The following is a 19,100-nucleotide window of genomic DNA, read 5'->3' on the forward strand; positions in this document are numbered from 1 at the left end:
CAGCAATGTTTTTCTTTTCAAACCTTGCTAAGACCAGGAAATGAAGAGTGACTCCAATGTAAATAGCACTGGAAGTCAGCAGAGCTGTGTTCCCGTGGGCCTCATTAGCCTCTTTAGCATGAGGACACAACCCTTTCCTCCTGATCCTTACAGATAAAAATGTCATACCCCCAGGATGACAACAAAAGAGTTGGGGGTTTTACATAACTCCTTCCCCTTCCATTGACCTTGTGAAGACTGTAAAAATAAAGCTTGCAAATGGAAAGCTCATATAATGAAAAGAATAACCAGTGTTCAGGAGGTTTAATTTTCCTTTAAACATTGAACAGAGTTTGAAATTTGATGTTATATTTTTCCTTCTAGAAACATCTCTGGTGCCTTCTGAAGCCATTTTGAATAGATCCAGAAAGGTTTCCCTAATGATTTTGTATCTTTTTCCCCATTGGTACTGTAGTTTGCTATCAGCCAGCTATCACTAAGAAGGCCCCTAACTTTCTGGAAGCGCTACAACAAAATACATGCTGAAATAAGAAATGGACCCTGAGATCACCAGTGTAACAAACTAAGGGTTCTTCCAGAAGTGCTGTCCAAACCTGGGAAACGCGGACTGCTGATTTCACATAGTTTTGAATGGTCCACGTTGGATGGGACTTGGATCAACCTGGTCTAGGGGAAAGTGTCCCTGCACGTGGTAGAGGGTGGAACTAGGTGGTCTTTAAGGTCCCTTCCACCCAAACCATTCTGTGAATAAAAAGGCCATTTCTAAAGGTGTCTTTTCCAGCATTCAACCTCAAACTTTAGGTGAAGTAGGAACTGGCTACGTCCATCAGCTCCCAATGACATAGCCATTTGCCTTTAGGTGTTACTGGAGTGGATCCCCAGGCTGTACACATGACTGCAGGCTCCCTGCATAGCCCCAGGCGTTCGGAAAAGTTCAGTCCAGTGTAAGACCTACAAATCAAATTGCAGGCTGAGAAATATCCCAGGCAAAGTTGTGTGTTTTTCTTATATACATACACAGACATGGTTTCTATTTTATATACATGACCTTAAGGTACTGCAGTGCTAATGCTATATATACATTTAATTCTTTAATATAATTTAATGTATTCTATTAATATATTCATAGTTTTGATGAATTATTCATATGTTAGTATGTACATATTAGGTATTTTGTATATATAGAATAGCAGTGCTAATGCTTCCACAACCAAGAGCTGTTTTGGTCCCTTGATCGAGGTTCTATCAAAGGTTAATGTTTTGGGGGGTGGAGGGAGATGGGGAGGTGCGAGTGTGTGTTGGGTCTTTTTCTTCCTTCACTTCAGAGGGTGACTGAGCAGTGCTGATTCATGCTGCGGGGTACAGTTATAACAATGTTAGAGGTCAAGCCTTGAGTCAAACTAGGTTTCTGTCTTTTCATCCCTGTATCAAGAGGGTGAGGTACTAATTCTCAACATAAAACATCAAGAGACTGTGTTCTGGTAAAGAGGCTTAACTGATATTTACTGACAAAGTGGAAAAAGCCATGCAGGAATCCCTGGTTAATACAACAAATACCTTTCTGCCCGAGCAGACAACGTAAATCATAATGTGGCTTTCTGCATGAGGTTGTGAGATCCATCCTGCTGGCACACCAAACCCTGACTTTCTTTGCTACTGGGGCAGATCTGGCTGCTGCTTCTCCCATGTGTTGGGTCACAGGTGCCAAGAGAAAGGTTCACAGTCACCTCCATCTGCAGGGCAGTATCATTTGAAGCGATACAGCAGTCACCCTCTGTTTATACCCTGAAGCAGTGATCTTCAAGCAGTCTTAAGTGCTCACCCGATTGCCTCTGAGAGGATGGCTGCCCTTCTCACAGTGCCTGTAATTACCCCAGCAGCAGAACACCTACCATTGCAACAAACATATCCCAAAAGTCATCAGCGGGTTAAGGGGAAGTGTGATATTCAAAATACCAGCTTGAAAGAGAGCCTGTGAGCAGAGTCAGACCCAGCCGTCACTAACAGATCTCGGCTCCCCGTTAGCTGCCTGTGGATGGTGTTATGAAAACAAATCCGTATTCTGCCCGGAGACTGGAAAGGATTTCTGTTTTACTATTGTACTGTGGATGTTCGCTTTGATTCGTGTCCCCATTGAATGCCTAACCTCTGCTAATGACCAGATGAAAAGGGTTTATTTGAGCTCTAGTCATGACACTAGATAAGGAACTCTTCGTGAGTTCAGTATCATGTCTGCATCTTTACGGGTAATGCTGGCAGAGATCTGTCTCTGGAGACGATGGCAGACAAGTCCTGTAGCGATTTCTGTGAGCTGTGACTACAGCTCTGGTGTCAGCCTGCAGGACAGTAAGTGTCCAAAGTCTGCACATTTTCATTTCTTTTTGAAATGCTAATACAAACTGGCCAGTGTGTCCTTGCCCCCTCTTTGCTAACCAAGGCTCTTCACCTATGCTCACATTGGGCAAGTGAGCAGTTCACAAATTAAGCTACTTTAGCACACTTCTTTAGTGCAATACGTGGCACCCCATGCTAAGGGTCCTGCACAAAACATACAGACTGTTCTAGGCTTGCTTTGCTTTGAGAAGTCTGTTCCGGTGCATTTGTTTGACAGGGTATTGTATGTGATTTGCAGTTTCCTGAGCCGTACCCATTCATCTCTTTTATAGCCCTTTTATTAAGGGTCATTTTCCAAACAAAAATTAAGTTAGTCTTGTTGAACTGTAGAGAGCTGCCAGGATGAGACTATTACCTGAACCCTGAAGGAAGAACAAGTGAGTAGCAATGTATACTCGAAGGTCTTCACTATCCCAGGAATAGCTCTCTCCTTATGTACAGAACAGTGATGTTAAATATCTGATGGCCGGATCCTCCCCAGGCAGCTGGCATGTATTGTGTCCTGTCCTTCTAACAGCATTAAATTTCCAGGTAACATCCCTTCCTTCTTTCTCCACTGTTTCCACAGTTTTGTGTCCATTTAAATGCACAGAGTTTCCTCAAGTCCAGCTCTTTGCAGTGTGTGGATTTCTCTGGCAGGGCAGCAGTCATATGGTTGGCAGCACATCATTTTATCATCACTGTGAAGGATGCAGGCACAGCACAATCGTTATTTTCATTATGTCGCAGCACTGGAACTCTTGAGTACCACCATGTTAGCAGGATCTGGCATGGCTTTCTCAGCCATGTATGTGCTATGAGGCCACTCTGACATAAATAAAACACGCCGAAGATGGCCCCCTCAACACACTGTCTCAGCAGAGACAAATCCTGGCCTGTTTTTGCTCCAGTGCAGCTTTTGAGATCTCCTCAGTTGAAGATGTACAGCTGGAGGTGTCTCCCTTCCTTGAGGTAGAAGTAGGCTGTGGATTTGTCTCCCCTAAACTCTTCCAGAGAGCTGTTGTCCCTGCCCATGGTAGGAGGGTTGGAACTAGACGACCTTAAGGTCCTTTCCAACCCTAACTATTCTATGATTCTATTGCAATAGGAGAAATGCATCTGCTGTTAAAAAAAATGCCATTGTAAAGACGTTCCAAATCACTGTTTGGGAAGAGCCTGGTTTTGTAGGCATTTGAAAGCCATCTCACCCCTTGAGTTGCACATATAGTTCTGAGTGTGGTTTGCAAGACCCTGAGTAATAGATACCTCTGTGCTGATCTGGGATAAACCTTTTCTTGATGTGTAAGCATAGTTTAGGGAGAAGAAATTCCAGCTCTGAAAAAGAGGTAAGACGCTTGTGGATCTGTTTGTTTCTCCTAAATGTTGTTGAGGGTTTTGTTAACTTTTAACAGCAGCCTTGACGTTTGGAATGTTACAGGCAGCTTTGTCAGGATGTCAGGATTTATGTGATACATGTACACACAGTGCCTGCCACAATGTTAGTGCATGTACGGATACCTGTAGTTGCTAAATGAGAGATGCAATCCTGAGAGGATTTGCATGTTTTAAGTAGAAAAAGTCCAATTTCTTTTCTATCAGTTTGTTAATGAAAAGCACACTTGACTTCCTTAGAACGCTTTCTAAAACGTAGCTATGTAGCTTTTACCAGCAAGCCAAAGAAAAGAGGTGCTGCTGCTTAATTAGGTGCTAGTGGATGCAATGCACCTGAAAATCTCTAGTTTTAGGAGAGGTAGGAGGAAACCCATCTTTTCATGGCAGGTGTGTGTATTGGATCTACCCGGCTTGTAGGAGAAGGGAGAGAAATATTGCAGGCATGAATGAGGAAAAGCTCTTTGCCTGGGAAAGCCAGGTGAGGTGTCCATAGAAACAGGGCAGCTTTCTTACCCAATGAAAACCTGCAGAGCGTGCCAGCACATCCTTTTGGGTGCACCGGTGGTTAATGATGTTTTCCTTGGTTCTGAGACACCTGACAAGGAGCTACTCTGTGTTAATCCACACCTTTTCAGGGAGACTCATCAGGCATGGAAATGTGAAGGGCAGCATAGATGCTGGACAGTAAGAAACCAGATAAAATTAACAAAAACAGGGATAAAAAAAGCAGGCAGCTTCTGGTGAGGCAGGAAGCAAATCTGGAAGGGCAAGTGAGATTGTTTTCTTCTTGGCCTAGAATGTCTTTGTATGCTTTCCCCCTTTCCTGTACGTCTCCTAGGAAGTGAACCTTTCCCTGTGCCAAACTATTTGCAAGCCTCAGAGTAGCACATGGCTGTTACTCACCCTCATTTACTCTTTAGCAAATCACCGCTCTTTATCAAAACACCCTTTTAAGCACATATTTCCTGCTTGGTTTCTTCTTTCACTTAATGGCTATTATGAATGCTGATTGAAACAATATTATGAAACAACTTTCAGGTGTAGGAACAAATAAGAGATACGTGAACAGTGTCTTAAAATGGAAGAAGACGTAACAATAGTATTTTGCCTTGAGCAATGGGATTGCTTTCCTTTTTTTTTATCTGAAGAAAAACAATTGAAAGAGTCATTTATTTATTACGATGCGTTCGTTTATTAATAAACGGCAATAAAATAAGTGCGTGGTTGGGTTGTAATGATGAGGCAGCTGATGCTTTCCCCTCGGTGTATTTATTTTTGCTGCTACTTTTTCCTTTGCTCTGCTGTCCTGGGATTTGTCCTCTAAGTAAGTCCAAACAGGAATTTCAGCTTTACAATACGTGGCAGGCTCCATGAAACAAAAGCCGCTTGTGCTGGGAGGCAGCTCCGTCCAGATGGACAGAGGTTCCCGTTAAGGGAGTTCATCCAGTGGGTGGGATTTGTGCTTTGTTTTTAATAACGTTGCATCGGTGATAGGGACACAACAGTGGCTTCATTCCAGAACATCCTGCTGGAGGAGGCGTTTCTGCTGGGGATAAAAGTTTAACCTCTCCCCCCCCCGCACCCCTTGTCAGCACACTGTTGACTATCCTTTCATTGTGGTGGATGGTAACTGAAAACACTGCTAAAGTGATCACCTTTGGTGATCTGCTCCCCTACGTGACATGTTTAAATGTTACTGGAACCCAATGAGTGAGTAAGAAAGGGCCATTCAAGTGTGTTGTAACTGTGTCAAGACACGGGATTTCTGCCCAAAAGGGAGCAGATCATGTTTGACAACTTATTTGTTTGTACTTTGTGGAAGGGGGAGAACATGGTTGAAAGTCATGGAACAAACTAAAGGGTTTGGGGTTTTTTGAAGCTATGGCTAAGAAAGAGACTTAAGCTTAGAGGCCATTAAGCTCATTACAGCTGGTGTTTAAGTCATCCAAGGAGGCAGAGGCAGTGTGAGGAAAGAATATTAATTATGGAGAACAGTGAGGGCTACTATTTCATTTGGTCTGTGTCAGTGTGACTGCAGGAGACATTCGTGCTCCCGGGTGCAGAAGAAAGGGCAGATGTCTGCTGCTGGAATGGGAGATCCCGTTCTTGTTTCACGTACGCTGCTTGTACTTCACTCAACTCCTTGTTTTCCCTATAGCAGCATGTCTAAACCAGGTTAGCTGCAGTGTCCTTTTGTATCGATGCCACCCAACTGGCGTGTGGAACCCTCTGCGTGCCACTTGCGATCAGGAGAGAAGGCTCTGCTTCGTGTTGAAATGAGCTTTCTCGTAAAGATATCATGGGGAGCTGCTTCAAAGGAGGTTGGCAAAGCTGTCATTGCTGGGCAGACCATGAAACTGAAGCACAGAGTGCTTGAATAATTTGCCACCCAGCATAATAGATGGGGCCGGTGACAGAGCTGGAAGCATAATTCATCCTAGATCAGAGCCTTGTTGCAAAAGAAGTAGGTCTGGTTTCCATTTGTTAGGAAGCACGGGATAAACACTAGGGGATGAAACAGGTCAGGTTCCCATAACTTTATGGGAAAAGTAAAGGTAAAATTTGAACAATGTGATTTGTACTTTACTTTTTTTGTCCTTTTTTTTTCCCCCTTCTGACTCACCCATGCGGTTACTTCAGAAGGTGCAGCCAGGCTGACACGGTACTATAGCAGGTTAAATAACAGGACATTTTCCTGTTCCAACATTTATTTATATTCTGATTCAAAGTACACGCTCCTTTCGTTTGGTTTTTGAAATGCTTTAACTCAAAGTTCACCTCATTTACCTGGATGGCCATGGCCTTTCCTAGGAGCTAAAGTCCTGGTAATCATTACTTTGCATCAAGGGATGTGGCATTCCTGCTGCAGGTCCTGTGGGGCAGCATGACCAGCACAGGCGAGCATGGGTCTGATGGGAAATGAAATATTCCTTTTGGATGCTAGAGATTAAAGTTGGGGGGGGGGGGGGGGGAGAAGAGAGAGAGGAAGTGTTTACAAGTCCCTTATTCATTGTCCACGCAGCCCTGCTGGGATCATGCCTTCTGCCCTATGGGTATTAGCAAGGAGGCTGGACCCATTGTCAGTCACATAGAGGCTGTGGTTTTCTAGCAGTGTGGCCCAACAGAGAAGCAGCAGGGGTCTGTGCAGTAGAGGAGCAGAAACATGAGGAAGGAGGTGTACAAATGCAGCCAGGATGCGTAGACCTAGGAAGGGCCACCACTCTGCTGCCCAGAGCTTGAGGGAGTGCAGAGAGCTGGAAGGCAGGTAAATGATGGCAGAGGAAGAGAAGGGTGTTTGCTTGCGTCTTTGTTATTCAAGCAATAGAATGCCTTTTAGTTTGTGTAAGGTGCAAGCTGATGTTGGCAGGGGGGTTGGTATTAGATAATGTTAAGGTCCTTTCCAACCCAAATCGTTCTATGGTCCTGTTTGGGACTTAGACGTGTTGCTGAAATGTGAGAAGCAGACAGAGTGCGAGACAGAGGCTTTGGAGAAGGACGGGTCCAGCCTCGGGGCACCCAACCACTGTTTCTGAGCCCTGGGGGAGAACGACTGAGCTCTAGCAAACACAGGAGATAAATGTACCTGATAAATAGCAAATCATCTTCATCCACAAAGGCTCCCTCTGTTCATGTTGTTTATCAGTTGTTAGTCAGATATGTGCGAACATGCCATCCACACCGCAGTGAGTGTAAACCAATAGACGTGGGACCAGTTTTAATAGGATACCTAGAGGCACAAGCTGTGAGATGCTAAGTATCATTTAGCAGAGCCTGGCTCCAGATGTTTTCATGAAGTAAGACAAAGGAAATATATGCCTTATAATAACCTTAATTTTCAGATGGAAAATGAGAGAAATGGGTACGTTCACTGGCATGCACTAACAAGACTGCTGTTGCCTTCGTGCCCTGTGAAATACAATTTTATTGTCCCCCTCCACCCTCCCTCAGGTGACTAGTTTGATCTTGCTCACAAGTTTTAGGTTTGCTTCCAAGTTCTTAGACAGTCTCCTCTAGCTCACGGGTTAATAATTACCCCTCCTCTTTAACAGTATCTTTCATGTTGAAGAGCTGCAGAGTATTTCGCAGCCCCGTGCCAATGTTTGCCCTTTCTCCAGGGCAGAATACAGGGTGACTTAAAGGGGACAACCAAGTGAAGGGAGAATTTGGCTCTGTGCATAGAGGTCTCTTCACCTATAGCCAAAACGAAGAGCGTGGTGGGTGCTGTGCTCTGCCAAGTTAGCTTCCAGTCTCTGTTGGCAGGAGGAAGACAAAGCCTGTTGCTAATGGAAAGCATTTAAATGCTGAGGACTGGGAGGGTGAAAGCTGGAAAATGTGCCAGGGCAGCTGCATTAATACCTTTGTCTCGACAGATGTATTGTACAGCTCTTGATTGTAGCTGGCATTACTATCATTTCATGTCATCAGGGATTGGACTTTTTTGCCCTACTGATTTTGAACCTTAAGGATTCTTTTGGGATTCTTTTTTCCTGTCCCATATTTTCCTCTGCAGAGCTATGAGACTAGAAACTCTCTCCATTTCAAATGAAGACTGAACTTCTCACACATCCACTTGCTCCCTGGAGCTGAGGCTTTAAGAGAAACATTGGAATTCCATGTGCTCCTGAAAAAAGTGTTTAAAAGCCTGCAAAAAATGACAGTATTCTCATATCCAAAAGACTAAACTCCAGAAGGCTGTCACAGCCATCAGTACTGCCTTGCGGTAAGGTGGAGGTGACCCACTTCCACCTGAGGGGCTGGAGACATCTTGCTTTCGATGTTACTTTCATCTTCTGTACAGTAAGGCTTCCCTTTACTGTTTATTTTGTTTCTGGGACTGCTTGCTCATTAGCACAGTGATTGTCTTATGAACCCGACTCCTCCCAGCATCAACGGAGTTGTTCCAGTAGATACGATGGGAAGCTCCGCATGTTTAATTAACCAGCAGAATTCGTAACAATAACCTTTGCACATTACTGTAGCCAGTGTTTTCCCAGCTTTGACCTTTCTGTAGGGCGGAAATGACCCAACTCACCCCACACTTTTCACTCCATGTTTTATTAACAGGATCTGGGAAACGAATTAGCTCTTCCAGGGTAGAGCCAAGCAGTTAGTGCTGCTACACCTAGCTAAGCAGTGCTCAGCTCCTCATTTTGATGGTGATATAGCTCACTTACCTCACAGCTCCAAGGCCTTCCCTAGATATCTGAAGGGTATCGTAAGGCTATGCAGGTGGGATATTTAGGGTAAAGAGAGTGCATACAAGCAGATAATGCATTGATAAAGATGATCCAGGTATATGTAAATGAGTAAATGAATCAGAAATCTGGAAAGGCTGGACACTGTAGTCCTTAAATAAAAGCTGTTTAACAGACTGGGGTAGAGAGAGTGTCCTTGACTAGCAGAGGGTGCCCAGAGAAGCTGTGGCTGTTCCATCCCTGGCAATGTTCAAGGCCAGGTTGGACGGGGCTTGGGGCAACCTGGTCTAATGTAAGGTGTCCCTGCCCATGGCAGGGGATGGGAACTGGATGGTCTTAAGGTCCCTTCCAACCCAAACCGTTCTGTGATTGTGTGACTGCACTTCCACGCTGCACACTGACATTTCGAAAGGTAATTTTCTGTGGCTGTTACTCAGGCTCGAGATTCCTCCCAAGTGCCATAAAGCTTAGTTTATTTAAAATTTAAAAGGTAAGTCAACCCATTCTTGTTGAATTAAGAGATGATTGAGATGTTAAAGAATCAGACTGTAATCAAGCTCAGGCCTGCGTGGTTTTTACTGGCATGTTTCCTCCGGGAGTTTCATATCATACCCAGCACCAAACTTTAGCAAAGGACGAGAAAAGTCCCCTTTTTGCCGTTCCCACACTCTCTCCAGGCAGCATCCAGCCATTTGGACAGAGCAGGCTGGTTTCCATCCCTCTGCATAAAATGCAAAGAGCATAATCGTTTGCTCGCAGGCTCGTTTGTGGGAATCAAACCAGTCCACATCAGAAAGGAAAAGCCTGGACACGTAACAGAAAGACAATCCCAGTTAATAGCTGCAGGCAGGGCTGTGCAATGCCTTAGCAGCGGGGGCAGGGTTCTTGTATAACTCCATGCTATGGAGTGGAAAGGCAAATATGTTTTATAATGCTACATGATGGTGTAAGATCATTCGGGGTTGGACAGATTTATTCTGTACCTGTCAGTTGACAGCCCTGTCCCTGGGACAAGAGCTCAAAATCTGCTTCAGACCATGCTCTTCTTTCTTTAAAGACAAAGAATCAAATCCTAATCCCAGGGCTCTCAGTCATGTTGTGGATTTCAGCTGGATCAGGACTTTTCTCACAGCTGCTTCTGAATACCCAGCGAGCAGTGCACCTTAACAGCATGTGGAAGGCTGAGGGGGCTCTCTTCAACACTGATTACTGGTTCTCTGCCCTCTTCTACCCGCAATGTTTCTTACAGGTTTATGTGACTACAGCTGCCACAGTGATCCAGACAATACATCTTTGTAACACTCCTGTGAGCGAGCCCTGTTATCACCATGATGCATTGAATGAAAATAGAGAGATTCAGTGATTTGGTTAAAATCCATGTCCGAGTGGGCACCCCATGAGTCTCGAGTCTTGGGCAGCATCCTAACCACTGATTCATCCTTTTTTGCCAGATCAGCCTTTAAAGGATAAGTATTAGGAAATACTTCCAGATGTATAAATTATTAAGTTAGAGAAGCAGTAGCTCTATTGTGGGAAAGGTAAAGAAAGCGTAGTTCCAGCAAGTCACCCTCTGCAAATAAATGCTGAGCATCTCATAAGTGCTTTGTGATCCTTAAGAACCCTCCTTTAGTAACCCCTCAGGTAACCTTTTAAATTTGATTGACTTGTCACATCAAGGGTCTTGTTTTTATGAGGCATATTCTGAGTCTGGTTCTTCTTAAGTTACAGATAAACAGGCCATGGAGAGTATAATGAAGCTTTTCAACACTCAGCAAAACTGAACATGTAGTTGCAGTAGGAGATGTGGTCATGCAGCATCATCTCTGCATTTTGGCAGGTGTAACAGGTATCATCACTCAGCATATGTAGAAGCTTGGTGTTGCCTCGACATAGCCACAACATGCCCGTCCCATATAAAATCTCCCTGATAGGGCAGGAGCGTGCTACAGGTGAAGTGCAACATGGAGCTCAGCTAAACAGTGGAAGCCCTGAGCCTGAAGCAAACCAAAGACTGCAGTGAGAGTTAGAAGAGAATTGGGTGTTTCTATGGATAATGAGAATACCTGTAGTTTTGTTCCTTATTTATAGAAAGAGTGTAAGCTCTCATTGTTGCTTGATGTCCAAGTGGAGATCAGTGACGAGCAGTGTTCCTCAGGGGTTGGTCTTGGGACCAGTGCTGTGGACCAGTGCTGTTTAATGTCTTTGTCGGTGACATGGACAGTGGGATTGAGTGCACCCTCAGCAAGTTTGCTGATGGCACCAAGCTGTGTGGTCCGGTTGATATGCTGGAGGGAAGGGATGCCATCCAGAGGGACCTTGACACGCTTGTGAGGTGGGCCTCATGAAGTTCAACAAGGGCAAATGCAAGGTCCTGCATCTGGGTGGGGTCAATCCCAAGCACAAACACAGATGCTGGGCAGAGAATGGATTGATTGAAAGCAGCCTTGGAGAGCAGGACTCTCGGGGGTGTTAGTTCATCAAAAGCTCAGCATGAGCCAGTAGTATGCTCTTTGAGCAACCTGCTCTAGTGGAAGTTGTGCCTGCCATGGATGATCTTAAGATCATTTCCAACCCAAACCATTCTATGATTCTATGAGGCAGCTGCTAGCACTTGGACATAAAAAAGAAACTGGTTTTTGTTTGGGCGGTTTTGTTCGGTTTGTTTTGGTTTTTACTTTTCTAAATGTGGGTGTTCCCATACGAAAATGAAAAGAAGTTTTGATGTGTCTTTCTCTGAATGACGTGGCATTGGCCACTTTGTGGCAGGAGGCTGCATTAGAAGACTCTCCTGCTTTACAGCTCTCCTTTGGTTTCTATGGCTTTGAGTTGCAAAGCAAGTTCCATGCTAATGTATTCAAAAGTGTGGTGTAGATTTTGGGAAATTTTTGTTGCCTCCTGTATTTGCCCACTGAGTTCAGTCTGGGAGGCAGGTCCTTTCATTTCAGCCCCTCTCCATCTTTCCTTTAACCTCATGGTCCACACCGTTACTCACCCTGAACACTTAGTGACCCCTCACAAGCTGGTAGTGCTTCACTTGTGACACACACCTCAGTCCCTTGTCCAGAAGTGAAGCTGTCATGGGGCCGTGGACAGGGCAGACAGCACGGGGAGGATAAGCAAACCCCCTCTGCTGACCCTTGTGACTGGTGTGATGTGTACTTACGGAAGCCACGGGTGTATCAAACAAAAGCTCATGAAAGTGCCCGTGAATTGAAGTTGCCGACATCTGATCTGCTTTGCTTGAGTCTGAACTTACAGAGATTTGCCAGTTTAACCGGAGAGGAACTGCAGTCCTCCTGTGTGCTGCTAATGGCACCAAGACCTGACTTTAAGGATTGTGGTGTTGAGGAAGGGCATGTGCTCTCATGAGTCATGGGCAAATTCATGTGAGGTCCAATGCACTGCAACAGGGCAGGGAAAGCCTGCTGGTAGTAAAACCCAGAGGCAGCAGGGGAGCCGTGAGGGATGTTTCCTGAAAGGCTCTGGAAGAGTTTTGTCACTGAAAAGTTGCTCAGTCAGGGCATGTTCCTTTACAAGAAGTAGGGTCTCGGCTCATGGATCGCGGTGTACATCGTGGCAGTTTACTGGCCTGCCACTGAGGATTTGAGCTGTCACATTGTCTATATCTTCTAAATATCTAGGAATGCTCCCTGGCTGCAGGCATAACCAACATCATCTTTACATCATCTGTAAGCAACTATAACTGTATAACAGTTATCTGTAAGCAACTATAACTGTAACTGCCCAGGGAGGTTGTGAGTGCTCCATCCCTGGCAGTGTTCAAGGCCAGGTTGGATGAAGCCTTGTGTGGGATGGTTTAGTGTGAGGTGTCCCTGTCCATGGCAGGGGGGTTGGAACTAGATGATCTTGAGGTCCTTTCCAACCCTAACTATTCTATGATTCTATGATAAAGGAGATCTGTGAAGTGCTGTTATAGAAACATAATTTCTTATGGAGACTGTATATGATTTTGTTTGCCTGTTTTATTTTTCAAAGCACATACGTGCTTGCTTTTTGAGTATGGGAAATGTTTGGCAGAATTTGAATGGAAATGACAGGGGTAAAGGTCAAAGTTATATAAGCCATTTAACTTACTGCATTGCTAAGGGAAAACAAGTGGAAATAATTAATAGACATCACGAAAATAAGCAATTCTCAATAGCTATACAGAGAATTCAAAGTGGGTCTTATCTTAATAATTTAGGGCTTTTCAGTCCAAAGTAAATTATTAAAGATATAAAGATAAGAACCTGGGTGTAGTGTAAGACCGGTATCTTAGGAATTGATGTTCTTACAGATCAATAATTGACTAAAGACTGGAAATTCCTCTGCTTGGTCCTTTGTTCCTCTGGAGAATTCTATGATATTGAACAGGTAATTAGATCCAGATCCTCAAGGGTATTTGAATGTCTGTGTGGATGCAGCCCAAATACAGAGCAAGAAGCAACCCTCACTCTGAAGAACTTGGGGTGTGCCTACTTAGCACCTTACCTAGCACATCAGCAGTTCAGAAATGAGACAGAGAGGGTCTGGTCTAATGCTGAAGTCTCTGACTACACTTAATGTGTTTGCAGGAGGAAAGCAATTGAGAACAAAGCTTGGCAACAGAGTGAGCTGGGAGCTCCACTTCCTTTGTTTTGTATAGTTGTCTAATAGTTTGAGCATTTACCTAAGAATGGAGCTATCACATCACTTCCTATTCCAGGGCAAAGGAATTTAGTTCTGCATCCCACAGATCCTGAAAGAGCACCCTAACCTCCAGGTTGCTTTTGGCCAACTACAGGGAGGGATCTAAACAGAGGTCTGGAAGAGGGAAATAAAGACCATAGGTGTCTAGCAGTGCAGTGCATGCTGCCTGTAACTGTTCTTCAATGTTTGACTGTCTAGGATAAAACAAGTTAAACACATATACCAGTATGAGGAATGATATTTCAGATCAGACTGCCTATGATTTTGCCTCAGCTAAGTGCTGTCACTGCCAGGATAGCATCAGTCTCCCTTTTTGCTCAGCCTCCTTTGCCCCATGGCTCCTGCCAGCTACACAACCCAAATGGGGATTGCTCAGTAGGTAGGTGGATGAATGCATGAGAGAGATGAGAAGAGTTTAAATCGGTAGCAGAACAAGCTCGATCTGGGTCCCCTATTGGGTACTTTAACCAGTAGGGTCTTACAAGTAATGCTGAGTGTTTTGTTGCTCAGATAGACGGAGTTTGTGCTCTTGGATCAGGGATTGTATGGAGGGTCCTGCATGCCAGAGATGACAATCCTGTCCTAGCTTTAGAGTTTTATAGTAACATATTCCCAAGACATACTGTAAGCTTCCTGGACCACCAGCAGTCTTCTCTGACTCTGTACTGTCTCTGCATTGAATTTAATGGCACTGACTGGGGCAGGACCAGAGCTGCATGTTGGGGATAACTACACTGCCAGCCTTGTTGCCAGCCGTTGCTTTCTCTGCACTGGCTCAGTAACAGCCTGGCTTTATAAAATTCCCTCCCTAATTTAATCCTCCACAAATAAATCTTTCACCTTTGTATTTCAAATGGCTTGGCAAGTCCAGTTCCTTCTGGAAAGATGGTAAAAAGGTTTATTTTTTTAATCCCTATCTCACTGTGCCAAGACGATGAGTGAGCACGTACATTCACGTCCTTCAATCACCGTAAGAAAAATGCATTTCCTACTGATGTAAACCTTTGCTCGGTTTCACAAGCCCATACATGCAAGCAGTGATTAATTCTCTTTTTCAAGGTTGCAGTTTTCACAGGTTATTATAGTTCTAGCATGGCCAGCATAGAATTAACTTCCATAGCCTCTGGCTTTAATTCAGACATAAAAGGGATTAATATGAAGGGAAAAAAATCTACCAGATATACCACCCCATTTAGCTTTCCCAGCTATTGCTGCATCTGTAAGAAGTAATTAATAATAAACCAGACTGGAGCTGATGAGAGCAGATATCACGTAGAAGATTGTACTGCTTTATGCGAAACGATGTGCTGTCCAGTTCAGGAAGCTTTTTTATATAGGATTCTCATGGGCTTATGATTTCAGATCAATATTTCATATTACTTACACTTTAATTTGCTGGAAAATTATTTCCTCCCTATTTCTTTGCTCTCAATCTCTTTTCAGTGGGATAAAGCAGTAGTTTAGGAAGGAATTCTACCAGTGTTAAATTGTACAGACTCGTGTATAGTTAAACTACAATTCAGTTGTACCTACAAGAATGTCAGAAATTCAAATGATACAGATACTGTTTCTAACCAGCAAGCGCCTTCTTTCTTCTTTTCATGTGATAAATTCCAGAGTCCCAACAGCATTGTAAATAACTATCTCCTATATGTATTATACTGAAATAGCTGTATTTGCTTGGGTAACAGATACTGTCTTTTCCTAACTGTTGATCTCAAAGACCAAAGCTCTGTGTGCATCTACCCTAAAGCCACCAAGGATTTGTTTCTTGCTGCAGAGAGGGGGCAGGCATTAGGTGAACAAATCCAGCAAATTCAGCCCTTCCTGAAGAGGTAAGAACAGTTGAGTATGTAAGTTAAATGTAGTGGTGACATCCACTGCAAGGTTTTAGCAGACTGCGTAAATCCAAGTTACCCTCCAGGCCATAGAGCTCCATAGTACAGACATCACTTGAACTCCAAAGGGGTGTGAAAAGAGGGTTGCTCCAAACTGTTAGAAAGGATCTAAGGGACGTCCCTTGATTTGTGTCTTCTTGCATCCATTTGCAATCAATTTTTGCTCTTCAAATGCTTTGTTTATTTTGTGTTATGATATCAAAATAAGACTTTGGTGTAGTCATGGATCAAAATAAGACTTCGGTGTAGTCACGGATCGCTACTACAATAGGAATGCAACCTACATAAATAAATACACAGATTGATATATAAGTGCATAAAACCCAAGTGTTCTGGCCCAGGCAGGAGGTCATTCTGTCCCTATAAAGCCCGATGATCAATAGCAGCCTTTCCCATCTTTCCTTCTGTCTTGCACAGGATAAATATCAGAGGATTTAATGACAAGACATATCAAGTTTATTTCATGCAACAACTGCTTCGACATGAAGAAACAATATGACAGATGTAGCCAGTGATAAATGGTTTCTACATATGGATTTTGGCACTGAAAAACAGAGGAGAGGTGATGGAACTAATGCATTGCATCCTTTGAGGGTACAACAGAGATTCACGCAATGTAAGCCAAAGCATCTCTTCTATGTTAGTCCTTCAAAGTTTAATTTGCTATTTATTTTTCCCTAGAGGCCTTTGGGTGGTGCAGTCAGCGTTAACAAGCAAGCAGCTGACAGTAAGAAAGGTCATACTATGAAAGTTAAAATACAAGGATTTGTTGAGTAGCTAGAGAAGGTCAGGCACAATGAACTGAAGCATCTTGGGGAGAAGAAAAGAGGCAATTTAGACAAAAGGATTTTTTTCTTCTTTAATAAAGGGTTTCTTTAAGGTTTCATGGGAAATAGCAGCCAAGGGCTTAGACAGAGATTACTTAAACAACATCTTGCTATTTAGAAGAGCTTAACAACATTAAATGTATATATTTTACAGTCTTCTGCTGCTCTGTTTTGGGTGTACTGCCTGGCTGGTGCTGCACCTGCAGCCCTGGAAAGTAGCTGGTTCAATTGCTTGGGCCCATATTTGTCAGGACATAACAAATCCTGGGTGGTGTAGGCTGGGAGAAAATTATTGTCTTCCTTTTGTGTGTGCACACGGCAGCTTCTGTGTTCATGAAATGAGACAGCTATATTCACATTTCCTCTTTCGTTGCAACATGCCGATGTACCTGCAGGATGAGCATTAGCTCTCGCCATGAGCTTAGCTGCCCTGGGGAAGGGGTGAAAAGGTGCTATTATCACAAGAGAAGCCTGCTTTCATACACCGTCTCTTATCAAAAGTGTGGATTGAAAGCCAGAACACCTGTATGGCATTCTTGCCCCAAAGGTCTGGAGGAAATACAGCAACATAAAACTGATTCATCGTTAAAGCTGGCTAACCAGTTTCCAGAGCCGAGCTTTGTGTATAAAAGCAGTCTTTAAAGTCTGTGAGCAGCTTGAGCCAGTTAGGAGTTCATGCTGGCAGCTCTGGGCTGAAGCTGAGAGGGCAGAGCTGGGTCCCTGTCCCTCTGCAGTCCCCCTGCCTGGCTGACGATGCACAAGCTGCAGATGTGTGCAAGGAGTCGCTGAGGGAGAAGGGCAGAAGAAAGCTGTACTTGGAAACGGGGCATAAGCTTCTGTATCACCAATAAATCAGACCCTTGGCTGCAAATTGCCTTGCTGTTTCTTCTCTGAGACCTGGCCGTGGTTGCTCAATAGCAAGGTGCTCAATAGAGTCCTGTCTGTCACTGCCTCTGCGCATGTCCTGCAGTCCTGACATCCCTAGCATTGAAATTTGGGTATTTCTAAGACACTAAAGATGAGATACTTCCCTTTAGGGAACTGATTTCTCATCCAGTCATGCTGCCGAGGACCACAATTGGTTTAATTTGATGGCCCAGATAACATACAGGCAAAATGGGCCCACCAGTGACCAACTCTGGTTGAAACAAAAATATTCAGGAAAAAAAAGTCTGAGCAAAAGCTTATTTTGAAGACTTCCTCAGATACTATATAACGGCCCTGTTGGTTCATCTACACACGTAGCATTTGCACTTCCTCACTGTACGTAACCCTTGCCGAAGGGTTGGTCGTCGTGTGCTCCTGAAGGTGACTGATGTGTTAATTCTTTCTGCCTCACCACAATGAACTGCTCCAAATATCCCATGCCTGCTTCTTTACTGCAAGTTAATACTTAGACAATTGCAGAAAGGGATTTTCTGTCGAGTTATTCCCATTCTGCATCCTTAAGTACTTCAGTACTTAACTTTCTGAGGACAGGATCTTCCTCTGGAGGGTGTTAGATGATAATTATGCATGCTGAAGGCTTTTTAATGAATGGGAATATGGTCTCAGAAGTAGCAAAGCAATATAGTAGTAGACTGGATTTCTGTGTTGCTTTTTAATTTCAGATCTGAGTAATGTGTATCCATTTTAATTTGCATTAAAAGTGTTGCCTAGACAAACATACTCTAGATTTTACCTGGCATGTTGTTTTCATTGCTTGACGAGTGCAGTGCTGCTAGTCTCCACCAGTGATCTCCGGCAGCATGGTGAGGTTGTGCGTTTTCTCACCGCTCCTGTTGTTCCATGTTCAGGATGAAGAACAGAGATTCCGCAGAAAACTGGGCTTTTTGTAGCTGTGGCCCTCAGCGAACTGGCTCACAACAGCCAGCAAGTGCTTGTCAGACCTGTATGGGAATTCAGGCCTGCTGTCTTTGCACTTGGTGACACTTTCGCTGCTGAACTCAGAAAGCACATATGTAATTCAGGTGTGAGGTACAGCTACTGGTACTCACTTAAATCTTGTATGTCACGGTGGCCTTTCATTATTACCTTATATCTGGCTATTTCTTGGCTATTTCCAGGATTATTGTCCCTCTAATATATCAAGTTCCAGTAGAGAATGTGAACAGTGGTTGTTAAAAGATGTTCATTTACCATAAGCTATATTGTAAATAGAGAGCAAACAACTTTAGGTTTCTACGTAGCTAAAAAAATGGGTCTTAAAACTTCATTTGTTGATTTTTAGTGGATGACAGATGAGAGTTTTATGTTCTAAAGATCTGTTAGCTGAATCCTTTGTAAGCTCCTAAAGCCATCAAGTATATCTGACCTACAAGAGCAGGGGTTTGTATCTTTGTTTTAACAAGTATCTTGGGGAATGGAGGAAGGGGAGAGAGTATAGGAGCTACAGCTTGGTGATGCTGTATGATGCTTGGGTCCACTGGCCTACTTGTGCCCCTTCCCCACAAACTGCAGCCCATCCATGTGGCCTTGTGCCTGAGTGAATCCTCCTAAGCATTCAGGAACTTAGGGAAGCGCTGCCTGCTGCCTTTGTCAAAAGGGAGGCAGAATGTCCAACTAGTCCAAGATCACAGAGGGACTGAGAAGAGGACCGTTATGTTGGGTCCAGGTCCTCCACACTGTAACCCTGTGCTGCTGAGTAGTCCCTTTATCATAGAATCATAGAATAGTTAGGGTTGGAAAGGACCTCAAGATCATCTAGTTCCAACCCCCCTGCCATG

The 19,100-nt window shown here is 44.0% G+C and overlaps 1 long non-coding RNA gene across 2 annotated transcripts in view; it reads left to right on the forward strand.

Moving 5' to 3' along the window:
* LOC136009108 (uncharacterized) overlaps positions 1 to 18,017 on the forward strand; it is a 28,859-nt gene extending 10,842 nt beyond the window's left edge. Inside the window, exons 2-3 of one of the 2 annotated variants that reach the window (XR_010610336.1) lie at positions 15,965 to 16,163; positions 16,770 to 18,017. This is a non-coding gene — a long non-coding RNA (uncharacterized LOC136009108). Of the gene's footprint in view, positions 1 to 15,964; positions 16,526 to 16,769 lie in introns of those variants that run through there. The other variant, XR_010610335.1, reaches the window with a different exon arrangement.
* Positions 18,018 to 19,100: the final 1,083 nt, after the last annotated feature.

The sequence above is a fragment of the Lathamus discolor genome, chromosome 2 (assembly GCF_037157495.1).
Source record: "Lathamus discolor isolate bLatDis1 chromosome 2, bLatDis1.hap1, whole genome shotgun sequence".
In the NCBI taxonomy this organism is placed as follows: domain Eukaryota; kingdom Metazoa; phylum Chordata; class Aves; order Psittaciformes; family Psittacidae; genus Lathamus; species Lathamus discolor.